This window comes from Trachypithecus francoisi, unplaced genomic scaffold (assembly GCF_009764315.1).
Source record: "Trachypithecus francoisi isolate TF-2019V2 unplaced genomic scaffold, Tfra_2.0 Lachesis_group21, whole genome shotgun sequence".
Lineage (NCBI taxonomy): Eukaryota > Metazoa > Chordata > Mammalia > Primates > Cercopithecidae > Trachypithecus > Trachypithecus francoisi.
In genome coordinates, this window is record NW_022681467.1 from 2,160,013 (window position 1) to 2,180,342 (window position 20,330).

Consider the following 20,330-nt stretch of genomic DNA (forward strand, 5'->3'; position numbering starts at 1 on the left):
TATTCCATGCCACATTGTCTTCATTCATTGGTTGATGGACATTTAGATTGGTTCCATATTTTTACAATTGCAAACTGTGCTGCTGTAAACACGCATGTGCATGTCTTCTTCATATAATGACATCTTTTCCTCTAGGTAGACACCCAGTAGTGGGATTGCTGGATCAAATGGAGGTACTACTTTTAGTTCTTTAAGGAATCTCCATACTGTTTTCCACAATGGTTACACTAGTTTACATTCCCACTATGAATGCAAAAGTGCTCCCTTTTCACCACATCCATGTCAATATCTATTATATTTTGATTTGTTTCTGTTGTCAATGATATCTTTCAGCAGTTTTTTGTAGTTTTCCTTGAAGAGTTCTTTCACCTCCTTGGCTTTGTATGTTCCTCAAATATACATATACACACACACACACACATATATACGTGTATGTACACACATATATATGTATGTGTACACTATATACGTATACATATGTGTGTGCATACACACATATGTATGCATATATTATATATATGGCAGTTGTTGGAAAAGGGATTAAGTTCTTGATTTGATTCTCAGCTTGGTTGTTGCTGGTATATAGCAGTGCTGATGATTTGTGTACATTGATTTTTGCGTCCTGAAACTTAACTGAATTTATCACATCTAGGAGCTCTTTAGATAAGTCTTTAGAGTTATCTAGATATAATAATATCATCAGAAATCAGTGACAGTTTCAACTCCTCTTTACTGATTTGGATGCCCTTTCTTTCCTTCTTTTGTCTGATTGCTCTGGCTGGGACTTCCAGAACTATGATTAATAGATGTGGTGAGCAGGCATCATATTCTCAGGGGGAATCCTTTTAAACTTTTCCCTATTCAGTATGATGTTGACTGACTGTGGGTTTGTTATAGATGGCTTGTATGACCTTGAGGTATGCCCCTTCTATGCCAATTTTGCTGAGATTTTAATCATAAAGGGATTCTGAATTTTGACAAATGCTTTTTCTATGTCTATTGAGATGATCATACAATTTTTGTTTTTAATTATGTTTATGTGATGTATCACATTTATGACTTGTATATGTTAAACCATCCCTGCATCCCTGGTATAAAACCCACTTGAAATCGTTAGATTATGAATTTGGCTGTTCTTTCTAGCTATATAAAAATTTAACTTTATATAATCTGAAGTTATATTATGAAGAGCATATGCATTTCAAATTGCTTTGTCTTTTATATGAATCAATTATTTTATCATTATAAAATGTTTCTCTTTCTCTTTTGTACTGATTTTCCTGTGAAGTCTACTTTGACTGGTATTCACATTAGAATTCATATGTTTTTATAACACTGGAACTTATTCCAGACACATGGCATAATAAGGACTACGTTTGTATTCTTGCCTTAAATAAACTAAGAAATTTTTGATAAAATATACATACCAATACTCTTCAGACAGCGAACATGATATAAGATAGGACACTGACCTCGAGACAGGGAAAATGGAGGTAGGAACTAAATCATCCATCCATCTTATTGCCTTCATTGAACACAGAATAATTTTTCTGAGATTGGATCTACAGAAGTATAATCACAAACACAAGCACATGGATATAGCACATTGAAGAGGTATTATATTTTTTATGCGTAAGAAACAGGTTCAAAATGAGTTAAGTTTACATTTAAGTCTTTAATTCATCTTGAGTCAATTTTTTTGTATATGATGTAAAGAAAGGGTCAGTTTCAATTTTCTGTATGGCTAGCCTCTTATCCCAGCATCAATTATTTAATAGGGAGTCCTTTTCCCATTGTTTGGTTTTGTCTGGTTTGTCAAAGATCAGATGTTTACAGATGTGTGGCCTTATTCCGAGTTCTCTATTCTGTTCCACTGGTTTATGTGTCTGTTCTTGTACAAATACCATGCTGTTTGGATTACTGTAGGCCGGTAGTACAGTTTGAAGTCGGGTAGTGTGATGCCTCCAGCTTTGTTCTTTTTGCTTAGGATTGCCTTGGCTGTTCGGGATCTTTGATGGTTCCATATGAATTTTAAAACAGATGTTTCTAATTCTGCAAAGAATGTCAGTAGTATAATGGAATAGCACTGAGTCCATAAATTGTTTTGGGCAGTATGGCCATTTTAACAGCATTGATTCTTTTCATCATGTTTTTCATATTTGTGTCATCTCTGATTTCCTTGGGCAGTGGTTTGTGGACTGCAAAACCTTTGGAAGACCACCTAGGCTATACCATTCAGAACATAGGCATGGGCAAAGATTTCATGATAAAGACACCAAAAGCAATTGTGACAAAAGCAAACATTGACAAATGGGATTTAAATTAAAGAGCTTCTGCACAGCAAAAAGAAAAAACAAACTATCATCAGAACAAACAGACACCTAAGAATGGGATAAAATTCTGGCAAAATATGCATCTGACAAAAGTCTAACATCCAGCATCTACAACGAACTTAACCAAATTTACAAGAAAAAACAAGGCCATTAAAAAGAGGGCAAAGGACATGAACAGACACTTCTCAAAAGATGACATACATGCGGTCAACAAGCATATTAAAAAAGTTCAACATCGCTGATTAGAGAAATGCAAATCAAAACCACAATAAGATACCAACTCATGCCAGTAAGAATGGCTATTACTAAAAAGTTAAAAAGCAGATGCTGGTGAGATTGTGGGGAAAAGGGAACACTTTACACGGTTGGTGGGAGTGTAAATTAGTTCAACCATGTGGAAGACGGTGTGGTAATTCCTCAAAGACCTAAAGACAGAATTACCATTCCACACAGCAATCCCATTAATGGGTATATACCTGAAGGATAATAAATTGTTCTATTGCAAAGACACATGCATGCATATGTTCCTTGCAGCACTATTCACAACAGCAAACACATGGAATTAATCCAAATGCCCACCAATGACAGACTGGATAAAGAAAATGTGGTACATATACACCATGGAATACCATGCAGCCACAAAAAAAATGAGGTAATGTCCTTTGCAAGGACATGGATGGAGTTGGAGGTCATTATTCTAAGCAAACTAAAACAGGAACAGAAAACCAAATACTGCATGTTCTCACTTTTAAGTGGAAGCTAAATGATGAGAACACGGACACATAGAGAGGAACAACACAGACTGGAGCCTATCAGAGGGTGAAGGGTTGGGAGAGAGAGAAGCAGGAACATAACTAACGGACACTAGGTAATACCTGGGAGATGAAATAATCTGTACAATCAACCCCCATAATGCACGTTTACTTATGTAACAAACCTGCATATCTTACACATGTACACTGATCTAAAAATAGAAGTTTAAAAAAGAGCAAAATGAGTTAAATTCTTGGAAAATTATTTCAAATCAAATTACATATAGCAACGTGTTAAGATCTACTCACTGTAAAGAACTCTTTTACTCATCTGATGAGCATTTACTGTAAGTGTTCTATTGGCTAGGCAACAGGAACTAGAGGCTGGAAAAAGAATGCTGAAGAAAATGCCCATGCCATTAAGAAATTTGTATATATATGTGTATCATGTATTTATTAGAACAAATTAAGACATTATTGAACAATGGTGCAAATAGCAATTAACAATAACAAAAGGCTAAAATACAAAATTATTAAAATAATAATAACCTAATAATTTTTAAATTGAGAGACAATATAATAAGATACTGAAAACATCCAAATGTCAAAATGTGTGTGTGTGTTGAGGGGGATAGAGTTATGGAGTAAATGTTTATATCTTTTCATTTCTCTCTTTTTTGTTCTTTGCAATCAAAGTTAAATTTTCTTCAGTTTAAAATCACTTGTTGCAATGATATTCTTTAGCCTCATGGTAACCAGAAAATAAAATTCAGTAATAGACACCTTAAAAATGGCAGACACCTAAAAAGCAAGGAATTAAATCACATTACCAGAGAAAATCACCTCACTATAAATACAGACAGGAAGAAACGGAAGGATGGAGGAAGAGAAAGGAAGAAAGAAAGAAGGAGAGAGAGAAGAGAAAGAGGAAGAAATGAACAGAGAAATAACAAAAGACAAAAGAGAGTAGCAAAATGACCAGAAAACAAGTAAAACTGGCAGTAGTATATTTTTACCTGTTAGTAATAACCTTGAATATAAATTAATTAAATTCTCCAATTGTGACAGAGTTGCCGAATGGATTTAAAGACAAGATCTAACTATATACTGCCTACAAGAAACTCAGTTCACATATGAAGACATACATAGACTGAAAATGAAGGGATGATAAAAGATACCCCATACAAATGGAAACAAATAAGCAACAGTAGCTATACATATATTGATAAAACAGAAAGATAATTGTATAATGAGAAAGAAATCAACACAGCAGTATCACCATTATAAGTGCAAATGCAACCAACACTCAAGCACCTAAACACAGAAGCAAATATTAACAGACCTTAAGGGACAGATGGCCTGTAATACAATAAGAGAGCACCTCAACACTCTACTATAATCAACACCCCACTATCATCAATGAACAGATCATCCAGACGACAAAAAAACAGTTAAACTGTAATCTCTACTGAATGGATCTAACATTTCACAGCTTTCCACTCTGCAAATGCACAATGCACATTCTACTTAGCAGCACATGGATCATTCTCCAGGACAGACTATGTGTTAGGCCAAATAACAAGTCACAACATATTTTTAAAAACTGAATTCATATCAAGCATCTTTTCTGATCACAGTGGAATAAGTATTAGAAATCAGTTGTTTGTTAAGGCCATTGCTTAGGATAATGAAAACAAGAGGAGTAGAAACAAGAAACAGAAGCAGCAGCATAAGAAAATGAAGAGGAACAAGATGATGATTAGAAGAAAAAAACATACTGAAAGAAAGGCAGAAGAACAGGTGCGGGAATTGGAAAGCCCATTATGATACTTTATTTCCCCTCCTGATTTATGAAATTTGAAAGAATTCCAAGACTTTTCACAACAAAACCAAGCTAAAAGATACACCAATAAGTCACCCCCTAAATTTTAATAAGACGATGTTGCCACTCACACCTGGGCCAGGCACCAGCAGGAGGAGGGCACCTCCAGTTTCTGCAGGAGAAAAAGGAGGACTCCTCCTTGGGCTGGCTGTGCCTCCCCTGCTGCCAGCACCTGCAGTACAGCACCTGCAGCTTCCTCCCCACCTGAGGCCGGACTGGGCCTGGCAGGCTCCACAGCATTCCCACTCCAACTTCTCGGATCCCAGACTTGCTGCTGCTGCCACCACTAATGCCAACACGACCACCGCTGCTGTTGCCCTCAATGCACCGGCCCACCCTACAATCCTCCTACCACCTGGCCCCCGCAGACAATTTCCTACCATTCCAGTCGAGCTGCAGTCTCTGTCGCCGCCACCAATTGCAGCGAGGCGAGCCACAGAACCACACTGTCTGCAGGCTCCTGCCTCCAGCATGCAACAGATGACTCCTCCATCTCCTGGCTCGAAGCATCTGGGTGGTCAAAGCCAGATATGCCTAGAACAGGATGCAGGGAGTGGTTGTGTTAGAGGCTCACCTTGTCATGCTGGCCACTGGGTGGCAGGGGCTGGTTTCAGCGAAGGCACAACTGGGGTGGGTGTTACTGCCTTTGCTGAAACCGGCCCCTGGTTAGGTAGAGCTGGCCAGGAACTGCTGGTCCCACCCTGGCTGCACTCCTCGGTGAGCAGGAGAAGCAAAAACTCAGACCCAGCCAGCCCCCTCCAACCAAGTGCCAGTTCCTGTTTCTGATGCCTCCACCCACGGGGCCCTGTTCCCCCGTAGTGCCCGCTACTCTGTACCTGGGAGTCACAGGTTGTCTCTGCAACACAGTGAGAAGGTGCAGGCCTGGGAACCATGGCGGGTGTGGGGTCCTTACTGTGCTCAGGATTCCCAGGGAAACATTGCGTGCCTGCCAGGCTCCAGTATGAGCAGAAGGAGGTTGCCCTGTACAATCTAGTCTGGGAAGAGGAGGACGGCCCCTTCCTTGGAGGCCACAGCTATGGCTGCCACCTCTGTAGACCACTGCTAGCAGCAGCAGTGCAGTGCAACTCCCAATAGCGTTCCCCTGCCCCATGCCACAGGGCACGTAAACCTGATAGCGCCCCCAAACCGCCTCACTGCCCCCATCTGTGCAGCCAGGAATAGTGTCCCTAACTAGCCCTTGCTGGGGGTAGTGACAGCCCAGATAGTGCTCCCAACCTGCCCCTGTCATAACAAAGTAGGAGCTGATAGCGCACCTAACCCTCTTCCCAGCTAGTGGTGCAGCCCCTGGTAGCACACACAACCACCCCCACCACCAGGCAGTGTAGCACCCCATAGCACAGACAACCCCGCCATCCCATGTCCCCCACACCCCCACCTGCAACGTGACCTTGATAGGCCCCTAGCCAGGGTAGTGCATCCCTGGAGAGCTCACCTACCTTGACATCTTTCTACAATGCTGGCCAAGCTGTAATCTCCATCACCTCCACCAACCGCAGTGAAGCGAGTCTAGGTGTCACAGGCACAAGCCTCCAGCTTGGGGTATGTGGATCCCACTTCTCCTTCTCTAAGCTGGGCTCCCAGCTTCAATTCTGATTGGATGAGAGCAAGTCTTAGGACAGCCAATCACAGCATGAAAATAAAGTCCAATCAGAATAGGCCTAGAGGTTTTCTCTCATCCAATCAGAACATGTAGTCCAGGAACCTCATTTGCATAAGCTCAGTATATAAAGCATGCAGAGGGGGCATCCCGCCATTTTAGGCTCTTACATGGCTGCTTGCCCAGCTGCTCCGTGCAAGGCTTAGAGGACCAGGAGAAGGAGTCGTCACTTGCCACGGCTGGAGGCTGGAGCTGTGGGAGCGGCACCACAGCTCGCCTCGCTGTGGTGGGTGCTGGTGACAGAGACGGAAGCTCCGCTGGAGCGATAGGAGCCGGTAAGTAGTTTTGGGGTACTTGGAGGGATAAAGAGAGTGGTTAGCGGCAAAGGGAAAAAGAAGATGACGGTCAGGAAAAGGCATTGCAAAAAGACGGTGGGGAAAAGATGGTTGGAAAAAAAGTTTTTGGGTAGATATTGGGGGAAAAGTGGGAGGAGGGAAGAGAGGGTGGGGGGAAACTGGCAAGTAGGAAGGAAAGTTTGCGAAAAGACGGTGGGGAGAAACATGGTGAGGAGAACAGAAAGACAGTGGGGAAAGTAAGGATGATGTGTAAAAAGATTTTGGGTAGACGGAGAGGGAAAACAGGGTGGCATGTGGGAGGAGGAAAGAGAGGGTGCAGAGAGAGAGGCGGAAGGGACAGAAGGTGGTGAGCAGGAGACAGAAGATTCTGTGAAAAGATGGTAGGGACAAATGTTTTTTTTTTTTGATCGATGGAGGAAAAAGAGGATGGTGATCAGGAGAAGAAAAAAGGGTGGCGAGTAGGAGGAAGAGAAAGTTTTGCAAAAAGACAGTTGGGAGAAAAAACTGGGGGAGAAGTTTTTGGGTAGATGGAGGACAGAAAGAGGGTGGCAAGCGGGAGGGTGGAAGGAGGGTTGGGAAAACGACGACGGAAAAATAATTTTGGGGTAGATGGAGGGCTACGGGAAGGTGGCATGTAGGAGGAGGGGCAGGAGTGGGGAAAAGAGGGTGGTGAGCAGAAGAGATTGCAAAGAGATGGTGAGGGGGGAGAGACAGTGAGGAAGAAAGTTTTTGGTAGACGTAGTGGGAAAAGAGGGTGGTGAGCAGGAGGGGCAAAAGAGGATGGCAAGCCGGAGGGAGACAAGGTTTTGCCAAAAGACCATGAGGAAAAAACAGTGGGCAGAGAAAAGTTTTTCGGTATATGGAGGGGGAAAAGAGGGTGGCAACTGGGAGGGAGGCAGGGTTTTGCCAAAAGACAGTGGGCAGAAAAGACAGATGGCGGGGAAAGAAAAGACAGAGACGGTGGGTAAAAAGCGGGTAGATGCAGTGGGAAAAGAGGGTGGCAAGTGGGAGGAGAAAAGAGGATGGTGAGAGGAGCGGGGAAAGAGGTTTGGGAAAAAGACGATGGGGAAAATAGTTTTGGGGTAGATGGAGGGCAAAAGGAGGATGGTAAGAATTAAGGAAAGAAAGAGGGCAAGTGGGAAGTGGGGGAAGGCTTTGTGAAATTTTGGGGGATAGGTGGAGGAAGAAGGAGTGGCGAGCAGGAGTGGGGAGAAGGCTTTGAAAAGATGGTGGGGAGATGTTTTTGCGTAGATGGAGAATGGAAAGAGGGTGGCAGGAAGGGGGGGGAAAGACGATGGGGAAAACCGTTTTTGGGTAGATGGAGGTTGGAAAAGAGGGTGGTGAGCAGCAGGAGTGTGGAGAAGGCGTTGGAAAAAGACGAGGGGTAAGTTTTTGGGTAGATGGAGGAACAAAAGAGGGGGATGAGAGCAGAAAGGAGAAAAAGAGGGTGTCCAGTGAGTGGGGGAAAACAGTAGGGAAAAGTTTTGGGGTAGATGAATGATGAAAAGAGTGGTGAGCGGGAGAGTAGAGAAGGCTTTGCAAAATGACAGTGGGGAAAAATAGTGGGAAAAAAGTTTTGGGGTAGATGGAGGAAGAAAAAGGGTGACGAGAGGGAGGGGGTCAAAGGTGGTTGGGAGAAGAAGGTGGGAGACAAAGTTTTTGAGTAGATCTTTTTTTTCTGATTTCTTAGATCAGGTTATTTGTATTTTTGCTTTGAGTAGTTTGAGTACTTTATATATTTTGTGCTGCATTAACCCCTTGCCTGATGCATAGTTTGCAAATACTTTCTTCCATTCTGTGGATTGTTTCTTCATTTTACTGATTGCTTCCGCTACTTTGCAGAAGCTTTTAAGTGTAATGCAATTGTATTTTGTCTATTTTTGCTTTTTGTTGTTTGTACTTTTGATGTACATATTTGGAAATCCCTTGCCCTAGCCAGTTTCACGAAGCATTTTCCTATGTTTTCTTCTCTAGTAGTTTCATAGTTTCAGGTCCTACATTTAAATCTTTATTTTGAGTAAACTTTTGTGTATGATAAGATAACAGCTTAGATGGATTCTTGTACATGTGGGTTTTGGGTTTTCCTAGCACAGTTTATTGAAGAGATTGTCCTTCCCCAATGTGTGTTTTTGGTGCTTTTGTTAAGAGTTGACTGTGAAAGCTTGAATTTATTTCTGAGTTCTCTATTCTGCTTCATTTGTCTATGTCGGTCTGTCACTCGTCTCTCTGTCTCTCTTCTGTCTCCCCCCCCCCTTTTTTTTTTTTTTTGCCACTACCATGCTGTTTTGGTTACTAGATTTGTGGTATATTTTGAAATCAGGTAGTGTGATGCCTCCAGTTTTTTTCTTTTTATTCAAGATTCTTTTGTCTATCTGAGGTATTTTGCATTTCCATATGAATCTTAGGAATTTTTTTTTTTTTTTGAGACAGAGTCTTGTTCTGTCGCCGAGGCTGGAGTGCACTGGCATGATTTCGGCTCACTGAAAACTCTGCCTCCTGGGTTCAAGCGATTCTCCTGCCTCAGCCTCCTGAGTAGCTGGGATTACAGGTGTGCGCCACCATGCCCAGCTAATTTTTGTATATATAGTAGGGAAAGGGTTGCACCATGTTGTTCAGGCTGGTCTCAAAATCCTGGCCTTGTGATCCACGTGCTTTGGCCTCCCAAAGTGCTGGGATTACAAGCATGAGCCACTGTGCCTGGCCGTTTTTGTTTTTTGTTTTTTCCTATTTCTATGAAGAATATCTTTCCTAATTTAACATAGATTCCATTGATTCTGTAGATCACATAGGGTGATATAGATATTTTAACAATAATCTTCTAGTGCTTGGACATGGGATATCTTTACATTTACTTGTGTCTGTTTTAATATCTTTCATATATGTTTTATAGTTTTAATTGTGAGATCTTTCACCTTTTTGGTTAAGTTTATCTCTAGGTATCTTTTTTGGGGGGCATTGGGTAACTACTGCAATGAAATAGCTTTCTTGATTTCTTAAGTGTTTCACTATTGGTACATGGGTGTGCTACTCATTTTTATATATTGATACTGTATCTTGCAACTTTATGAAATGTTTATTATTTGTAGTAGGTTTTTTTGTGGAATCTTTAGGGTTCTCCATATATATATGACCGTGTCACCTGCAAACAGTGACTATTTGACTTCCTTTTATTTCCAATTTGGAAGCCTTTTATTTCATTCTCCTAAGTCCTCTAGCTAGGACTTCAAGTACTGTGATGAATAAAAGTGGTAAAAGTAGCCACACTTGTTCCAGATCTTAGATGAGGAGCTTTGTCATATATGGACTTTGTCATATGAGTTCTACTATTGAGACTCTCTTATGCATTTTTCAGTTCATCTATTGCATTTTTCAGCTTTGAGGTTTCTGTGGCCTTTTAAAATTACTTCTATCTCTTTGTTAAATTTCTTTGATAAATTTCTGAATTACTTCTCTATATTTGAATTTCATTGAGTATCCTCAAAACAGCCATGTTTACTTCCCTGTCTGGAGAGTCTCACATCTTTTTTTTTTAAGATGGTGTCTTATTTCATCACCTCTGCTGGAGTGCAGTGGCACAATCTTGGCTCACTGCACTCTGCCTCCCAGGTTCAAGAAATTATCCTGTCTCAGCCTCCCAAGTAGCTGGGACTACAAGCACCTGCCACCACACCCAGCTAGTTTTTGTCTTTTTAGTAAAGACGGGGTTTCACCTTGTTGGTCAGGCTGATCTCGAACTCCTGACCTCAGGTAATCTACCCGCTTCTGCCTCCCAATGTTCTGGGATTACAGGTGTGAGCCACCACACCCAGCTGAGTCTCATATCTTAAGCCCACCTGGGTTAGTCACTGGTGACTTATTTATTGTTTGGTGAGGTCATATTTCCTTGAATGTTCTTAATGCTTTTGAGCATATGTTCATGTTGGGAGTTGAATAAGTGGGTATTTATTCCAGTCTTCGCAGTCTGTTCTTGTTGTGCTTGTCCTTCTTCAGTCTTCCAGAAATTCCAAGAAATTGAAGACTATTGAGTTCCCCAAGCCTGTGGTCACTGCAGCTGTTTCAGCACCAGAGAGGGCGCCTTAAGCTCAGGTTCACTGTGACTTCTGCAGACTGAGGTCCCTGGTGGCCGTGACAGACTTGGAGAAGATAAGGGAGGGATTCCCTGGGTTCCCAGGCAAAGTTCTTCATTTACGTCCCTCTTCTTCTCCTTGCAAGGAATCTGGACACCAAGCTTTGTGGATCTGGGAGAAGTGTGATTTGGGCACTCTCATGGCCACTGCAGCTGGCGTCACACACCCAAAGCCCACAGCCTCCCAGACCAGAGCAGCACTGGGGCTTGTCTGAGTCCTGTGACCTCACTGCTGCTGACTGACTTAGGTTTCTAAGCCAGGTTAGTCTGCTGTTGATGAAGCTGGTCAGGGTTTGGGTCCATCCTGGCTGGGATGAGGGACACAGTATTCTGCCTGATGCTGTGTCCACTGTGGTAGGGCTTGATACTGGGTTCTCCTCTCTCTTGCATAGGGAAGGAATTCTCTCTGCACTGCACTGCCTGGAGTTGGGATTGGGGTAACACAGGCAACCCTGTGGCCACTGCAGCTGATGTCACGTACGAAGTCCACAGTCTCCCAGACCAGCACATCGTTGGTTATTGCAGCTCACCCAAAGACCAAAGTGACTCTGGCCTGCCTGTCACTGACATTTATTTGGGGCCTGAGGCCACTTGAATCAGCTGGTAGTGAAGCAAGTCAGGACTCAGGTTTGTCCCACCAGGGCAGTGGATTCCCTTTTAGGCCAGGTCATATCTAAATGCTCTGTCTGTGGGCACTGGCCTGGAATCAAAGGCCATGGGGTTCTGCCCAGTGCTGTGCTTTACTATAGCAGAGCTGGCACTGGGCTCCAAGGCAAAGTCCCATGGACCCTCCCTTGTCCCTCTTGCTAGAAGTGGACACATTCTCTGTACTGCCCTGCCTGGGGTTGAGGGAGGGGCAGTGCAGGTACTGCAAGACTGTCTTTTCAACTCTTTAATGTGTCTTCTCTTGTTTTTAAGCTAAAAGCACGTTCTGTGATCTGTCACCTGACTTCTTTAGCTCTTGTGAAGGTATTCTCTTGCTTGGATTGTTGGACGGTGGTTCAATTTAATGTTCTTGCAGAGACACAATCACTGAGATTCTATCTTCCATCTCCCTCCACCTCTTCTCATTTACTTAGTTCTTCTTCAATTTATTTCAGCAATATTTTGGAGGTTTCAGAGTATGAGTTTTGAACTGCTCTTGTTAATTTCTAAATGTATTACTTGTTTTGTTGCTATTATAAATGGGATTGTGTCTTTGGTATAATTTTAAGGCAGTTCATTGACAATATATAGAAATAAAATGAGTTTTTAGTATTGTGTTTATATCTGGAAACCATTCCAAATTTATTTTGAATACTGTTCTACTGAATTTCTTAGAATTATGTATGTATATGAGATCATGCCATCTGTAAATATAAATAATTTTATTATTTTATTTTCTACCAGTATGTTTTCAATTTTCTATTCTTTACTAACTGCACCTCACTAGAATCCACAGTATAATGTTGATCAGAATTTGCAAGAGTGGACATTCTTGTAACTAATCTTACCAGGAAAGGATTCACCCTTTCATTGCTGAGTGTAATGATAGCTGTGGGTTTCTTAGATAACTACCACTGGAGTGTTTTCATGATGAAAATATCTACTATTTTCTCAAATGCTTTCCGTCTGTTGAGATGCTCATATATTTTGGTCTTTTACTATATTACTATGGTGTTTGCATTCACTGATTTTTCAAATATTAAATCAATGGTGCCTTCCTGGGGTCAATCACATCTGCACACAGTGTATGATCTATTTTATATGTTGGTGGATTCAAGTTGGCAGTATTTTGTTGAAGATTTTTGATTTTATAAAACAAAGATACTGGTCTATATTGTTTTGTGATTCAGTTTTGGTGTCAGAGTAATCCTGTTTGTAAAATGAATTGGGAAGTGTTCTCTCCCCCTTTTATTTTCTGCAGCAGTGGGTGAACGATTGATACTCATTTCTCATTGTTTGATTCACCTGGGAAGCTAGCTGAGATGAGATTTTTATTGTAAGGTTTTAAAATTACAATCCAATTTTTTAACCTTCCATAGATCTATTTATATTTTTTATTTCTCCTTTAGACTATTTTCGTTTCTGTCATTCTAGGACTTCATCCATTCTATCTAGGCTGTCTGTCTTTTTTGGCATAAGATTTTCATTGCATTCTCTTTTAAATCATTTTTATTTTGTAACACTGGCAGTGATGTGTTCTCTTCTCTTGTTGATTTTAGTAATTTGAGTCTCTTGTGTTTTTTTCTTGCTTAGCCTAAATAAACATTTGCCAATTTTTTTAATCTTTCCAAACATTTAATTGTGGCTTATTGATTTTCTCTGTTTCATATTCCCTTTCTGTTTTCTTAACTCTATCCCTCCCCGCCATTTTTTTCCTTTTTTTTTTTTTTTCTCTTGAGACAGAGTCTGGCTCTGTCACTGGCTAGAGTGCAGTGGTGTGATCTTGGCTCACTGTGACCTCTGACTCCCTAGTTCAAGTGATTCTCCTGCCTCAGTCTCCCTAGTATTGTCAGAGTTCTAGACTGTAGCAATTAGTTATCTTATTGTTAAATGTGCATTTTCCTGATGATCTATGATTGTGAGAATCTTTTTATATGATTATTTACCATCTGAATATCTTGTTAGGTAAGGTATTTGTTCATGTCTTTGGCCCATTTTAAAAATGGATTGTGTTCTCCTTGCAGAGTTTTAAGAGTTCTTTGTACATTTTGGGTGCCAGTCCTTTATAAGATATGTATTTTTTTGGCAAAGATTCTCTCCAAGCCTGTGGCTTATATTTTCATTCTCTTGACAATGTATTTTACAAAGCAGAAATTTCTAATTTTAATCAAGTTTAGTTTATCAGCTATTTTATTCATAGATTGTACCTTTGTCGTCACATGTAAAAAGCTATCCCCCAACCCTAGAGCATCTAGATTTTTCCCCTATATTATTGTGGAAGAGTTTTATACTTTTTTTTTTTTTTTTTTTTTTTTTTTGGAGACGGAGTCTCGCTCTGCCGCCCAGGCTGGAGTGCAGTGGCCGGATCTCAGCTCACTGCAAACTCCGCCTCACGGGTTTATGCCATTCTCCTGCCTCAGCCTCCCGAGTAGCTGGGACTACAGGCGCCCGCCACATCGCCCGGCTAGTTTTTTTTTGTATTTTTAGTAGAGACGGGGTTTCACCATGTTAGCCAGGATGGTCTCGATCTCCTGACCTCGTGATCCGCCCGTCTCGGCCTCCCAAAGTGCTGGGATTACAGGCTTGAGCCACCGCGCCCGGCCGAGTTTTATACTTTTATACTTCACAGTTAGCTCTGTGATACACTTTGAGTTAAGGTTCATGAGAGGTATAAGGTCTAGATTCTCTTTTTCTTTTTATTTTCTGCATATGAATGTCTAGTTTTTCCAACACCATTTGTTGAAAAACTATCTTTTCTCCATTGCATTGCTTTTGCTCATTAATCAAAATCATTGGACTGTGTGGATCTATTTCTCTATAGTCCATTCCATCAGTTCATTTGCCTCTTTTTTAACCAATATGACACTGTCTTCATTACTGTAACTTTAAATACATCTTAAAATTGAGTAGTGTCAACCCTTCAGCTTTGGTCTTTTCCTTCAATATTGTGTTTTCTATTCTGGATCTTTTGCATCTCTGTATAAACTTTAGAATAAATTGGTCTTATCTGCAAAATAACTTTCTGGAATTGTGATTGGTATCTCAATGAATCTGTAGGTCAAGTTGGAAAGAAGTGACATGTTGATAATATTGCATCTTGCTTTCCATGAACGTAGAATATCTTTCCATTTATTTAGGTTTTTGATAACTTTGGTTAGAGTTTTGAAATTTTTCTTCATTATATCTTATACATATTTTGTAACATGTTTACCTAATTATTTTTATTTGGGGGGATCCTAATAGATGATAATGTCATCTGTGAACAAAGACAACTTTCTTTTTATCCCAAACTGTATATCTTTTATTTATTTTTACCATGTTGAATTACTAGGACTTCCAGTATGATGTAGAAAATCAGTTGTGAGAGAGGACATTCTTGTCTTGTTCTTGATCTTAGCAAGAAAGATTCAAGTGTCTCAATATTAAATATAATGTTACCTGTAAGTTTCTTGTAGTTTTTTATTTTTTTGTATCAATTTAGGATGTTTCCTTGTATTTCCTAGTTTTTTAGAGTTTTTACATAAATGAGTATTGGATTTTGTCAAATGCTTTTTTATCATCTATTGATATGATCATGCGGTTTTTCTCCTTTTGCCTACGGATGTGATGGATTACATTAACCGATTTTTGAATGTGGAGACAACCATGCATACCTGAGATCGATTAATCCCACCTGGTTATGGTGGAGTGATATTTTTATATATTTTTGTGTTTCATTTGCTAATATTTCCTTTTTAAAAATAGAATAGTTTTTTATTCCTATGAAGATTTTTTCTTTATACAGTTGAGATTATCTTATATATGATTTTAACTATGGACAACACAGCACTCTTTGCAAGTTTTATAAGTAAATTGTTATGTCCAGTATCCTTTCTTTTTTAGGCCTTTGGCATCTATGTTCATGAGAGATATTGGTCAATAGTGTATTTTCTTGTAATGGGTTTTCTGGATTTGGTATTAGGGTAGTGCTGGTTTCACTGAATGAATTAGAAACTATTCCTTGTAAGTTTCTCTTCTAAGAGAGATTGAAGAGAATTGGTGTTGTTTCTTTCTTAAATGTTGGTAGAATTCACCAGTGAACACATCTGGTTCTGATACTTCCTTTTTCGGAAGGTTTATTAATTTAATTAATTAATTAATTGATTGATTGATTTAATTTATTTAAGAGACAGAGGCCTATTTGGATTATCTATTTATTTTTATGTGTTTTGACAGAGTGTGCCTTTTAAGAAATTGGTCTGTTTCAAATAGTTTATCTGCTTTGTGGGTATGTAATTGTTCATAGTATTTCTTTGTAACTTCTTTACTTTTATAGATTTAGAGGTACAAATTCAGTTGTGTTATATGAATATATTGCATAGTGGTGAAGTCTGGGCTTTTAATATAGCCATTACTCAAAGAGTGTACATTCTACCCATTAGCTAGTATTTCATTTCTTCCTTCCCTTCCACCCGTCCACACTTTAGAGTCTCCAGTGTCTATTAATACATACTGTATATCCATGTATATCGATTGTTGGTGAGAAAAAGAAGTTATTAATTTTCTGTTTCTGAGGCATTTCACTTAGGATAATGGTCTCCAGTGCCGTCCATGTTGCTGCAGACGACATGATGCTATTCTTTGTTATGGTAAATAGTAGTATATTGTGTGTGTGTGTGTGTGTGTGTGTGTGTGTGTGTGTATCACATATTTTCTTGTCCAATCATCTGTTAATAGACACTTAGGTTGATTCTATGATTTTGCCATTTTGAATAGTGATGAGATAAACATGTAAGTGCAGATGTCTTTTGATATAATGGTTTCTTTTCCTGAGTTAGATACCCAGTAGTGGAATTGCTGAATCAAATGGTAGTTCTATTTTTACTTCTTTGAGAAATATCCACAGTGTTTTTCATAGAAATTATAGTCATTTATATTCCTACCAATATGTATAAGTGTTTCCTTTTCTCTGGTTTCTCACAAGTATCTGTTGTTTCTTAACTTTTTAATAATGACTATTCTGAGTAGTGTAAGATGATCTCTCATTGTGGTTTTAATTTAATTTCTCTAATAATCAGTGATGTTGGGCATTTGCTCATGTTTGGTGACTGCTCTATGTCTTCTTTTGAGACATGTCTGTTTATATTCTTTGCCCACTTTTTAATAAGGTTATTTGTCTTGTTTTATTTCTTGTTGAGTTATTGAGTTCTTTATCAGATGCATTATTTGAATATAATTTCTCCCACTTGTCGTCATTTTCATGACTATATAATTCAAAATGGCCCATTTTCATTTTTTATATTAGTAATTTGTTTTTCTCTCTTTTCTTCTTAGTGAACCTGACTACAGGCTGGGTTATTTTATGGATCTTTCCTAAGAACCAGCTTTTGGTTTTCTTGGTTTTCTGTATGATTTTCTGTTTTCAATTTAGTTGATTTCTGCTTTAATTCTTATTATTTATTCTCTTCTACTTACTTTGAGTTTAACTTGCTCTTCTTTTTCTAATTTCCTAAAGTGGAAGCCTAGATAATTGATTTTAGATTTTTTTTCCTTTTATGACATGTGAATTCAATGCTGTGTATTCCCTTTAAGCACTGCTTTTACTGCATCCCACAAATTTTGATAAGTCATGTTTTATTAATTAGTTCATTTTTGTAAGTGTGGTGCTGAGTGAAAGGCAACTTACAACTGTTTGTATTCAATCAGAACACCTAGAAGGGAGGAAGAGTGAGAATTTTTAAAAACTTTTAAGTTAGAAAGTACGCTTTAGTTTTATTTTGTATAAGTGATGCTACTCTCATTAACAATCACCATTTTATCTCCTCCCTTGCTACCTTTCCTAGCCACTAGTAACCATCATTCCAACACTGTACTCTCTCTGATATTGTTTGGATATTTGTCTGCATTCAAATCTGATGTTTAATTGTAATCTCCAGTGTTGGAGATGGGTCCTGGTGGGATGTGTTTGGGTCATGGGAGCCTATCACTTAAACAGCTTGGGTACTGTCTTCATGATAGAAAGTTCTCAAGAGATCTGATTAAGCATGTGGCAACTCCCCCAACTCACTCTTTCTCTTGTTCCTGCTTTTGCCAGGTGAAGTGTTTGCTCCTCCTTCTGCTCCCACCTTAAATAAAAACTTCCTGGGCTCTTCCCATAGGCAGAGGTTGGCACTGTGCTTCCTGTAAAACCTGCAGAAATCTGAGCAAATTGAATTTACTTTCTTATTAGTTACCCAGTCACAGATTTTTTTATGCAAGAAACCGCCTAATAGAGTCTCCATGAGTTCAATTTTTTCACTTTTACCTCCCACAGATGAGTGAGAACGCGAAAGTGTTTTTGTTTTTCGTATGCTTGACGTATATTTTACTTAATATAATTTCCTTCTGTTTCTTTCATGTTGTTGCAAATGACAGGGTTTCATTAATTTTGCAGTTAAATAATACTCCATGGTATAATGTATGACATTTTCTTCATCTTTCTCTCCAGCGATGAGCACTTAGGTGAATTCCAAGTCTTAGCTGTTATGAATAGTGCTGCAATAAGAGTGCTGCACTCTTATGAATAGTGCAGGTATCTCTTTGACATACGATTTCTTTATTTAGGAAATATACCTAGCCGTGGGATTGCTAGATTATATGGTAGTTCTATTTTTACTTTTTTGAGGAACCTCCATAGTGTTCTCCATAGTGACTGTATGACCATTTTAACTAGATGAGATGACGTCTTTTTGTAGTTTTGATTTGCATTTCTTTAATGATTAATGATGTTCAACATTTTTCTTTTCATAGAGCTGTTGTCCATCTGCATATCTTCTTTTGAAAAATTTCCATTCAGGCTTTAGCCTATTTAAAAAATCTGATTAGATAGAATAAATATAGAGTTTGATAACACAACGGGGTGACTATAATCAATAATAATTTATTGCATATTTTAAGACAACTATAAGAGTAGAATTGCCACTAACATAAAGAAATGATAAATTCTTGAGGTGTTAGCTATCCTAATTACCCTGATTTTATTGTTATACATTATATGCTGGTATCAAAACATCGCATGTATCCCATAAATGTATACACCTATTCTGTAACCAAATAATTTAAAATAATAAAAAATGATATTTCTCTCTGGACACTCTACTTGTCAGATTTTAATTAAAAAATGATATTTCTCTCTGAACACCCTGCTTGTCAGATTTGTTTTTCGTTTTGTTAAAACCAAAAAATATTTTGCAAAGAAGCTTAAAGAACTACTGAGAAACTCTTGAAAATGCTTTAAATCATTTCTAAACCCAAAGAGGACTCTGATAACTAAATAAACAGAGCAGAAAAATGAATCTTAACAAGTAAACATCCTTCTTTATACTCTAAATAAAATTCTAGAATACTGCGATATAGTATCAAGCAGAAAGAGTGCATCTGGGAATTTTGAATAAGTATTTCCTAATGGTGATAAAAATTATTTCCTTATTGTACAACTGGCCACGTATGATATTGAATGAAAATTTTCAAATTTTGACTTATGGAATTTAATTAACTAATTTGAAGGACTGAACAAATTTGTTATTTAATTGTGAAGCTATCTCTGACCATTTCCATATTGATTTCTTGGAGGTATTCTAAGGGCTCTGAGAGGCATTGGGAAATTACAGACTAGAGAAATTCACTTTAGGCTTCACCTTCCACTTTTTTCCAGCTAGAACAGCACTTTTTGAACTTTGAATTGCTTTTTAATACATTGAGATTTTGTGTTAGATGTCACTTTCAAACTTTAAAGACAAATGGTTCAGAAAATGTCGGGTGCAGACTATTCTGTAAAATTCAGTGATTTTTTTGATAAGAAGTTCATGCTCATTTTCTACATATTTAAGATATTCTCTAAACAGATATTTCAGTAAACTATTAGTAGAACTCTTAGTGATATTTGGAAATGAATAATCTGATGTCATAGGAATTATATATATTTAAATTAAATACAATTTTATTTTTAAATTTAAATTTATATATAAATATAGTGCTGAAAGAAAATAGTGAACTCAGGGATTCTGTCTCCTAGCTTCAGAGGCAGATACTGGGCCACAAATCTCCAAAACTTGCCCTGGGAGTCTTATCTCCTCTAGAGGAAGAGCTGAAATTGTGAAAAAATAGACACAAGCGCTTATCATGCTAGTGGCTAACCTACAACAAAAGGTGCCTGAACAGCCTTGCCAGGTTTGTGCTGTTTTGTTTTGGTTTTTTGTTTTGTTTTGTTTTGCTTTTGTTTTTTTGATGGAGTCTTGCTCTGTCATCCAGGCTGGAGTGCAGTGGCACGATCTCGGCTCACTGCAAGCTCCACCTCCCAGGTTCATGCCACCATGCCTGGCTAATTTTTTGTATTTTTAGTAGAGAAGGGGTTTCACGGTGTTAGCCCCTGAGGGAGTTGCCAGGCAAAATAATGTTGATTCTCCTCAGGCGCCACCACCAACACCCCTGTATAATTCTAGACGTATAATACGACTGAAGTCCTGGTGGGCCCCTAGAGCTGAGGCTGTGTGTAGCTCATGAGGAGCTGCACTACCCTCTTGAGTTTTCTAAGTTATATAAACAGAAATCTGAAGAAAAGGCATGGGAATGAGTAGTATTAAGGATGTGAAATAATGACA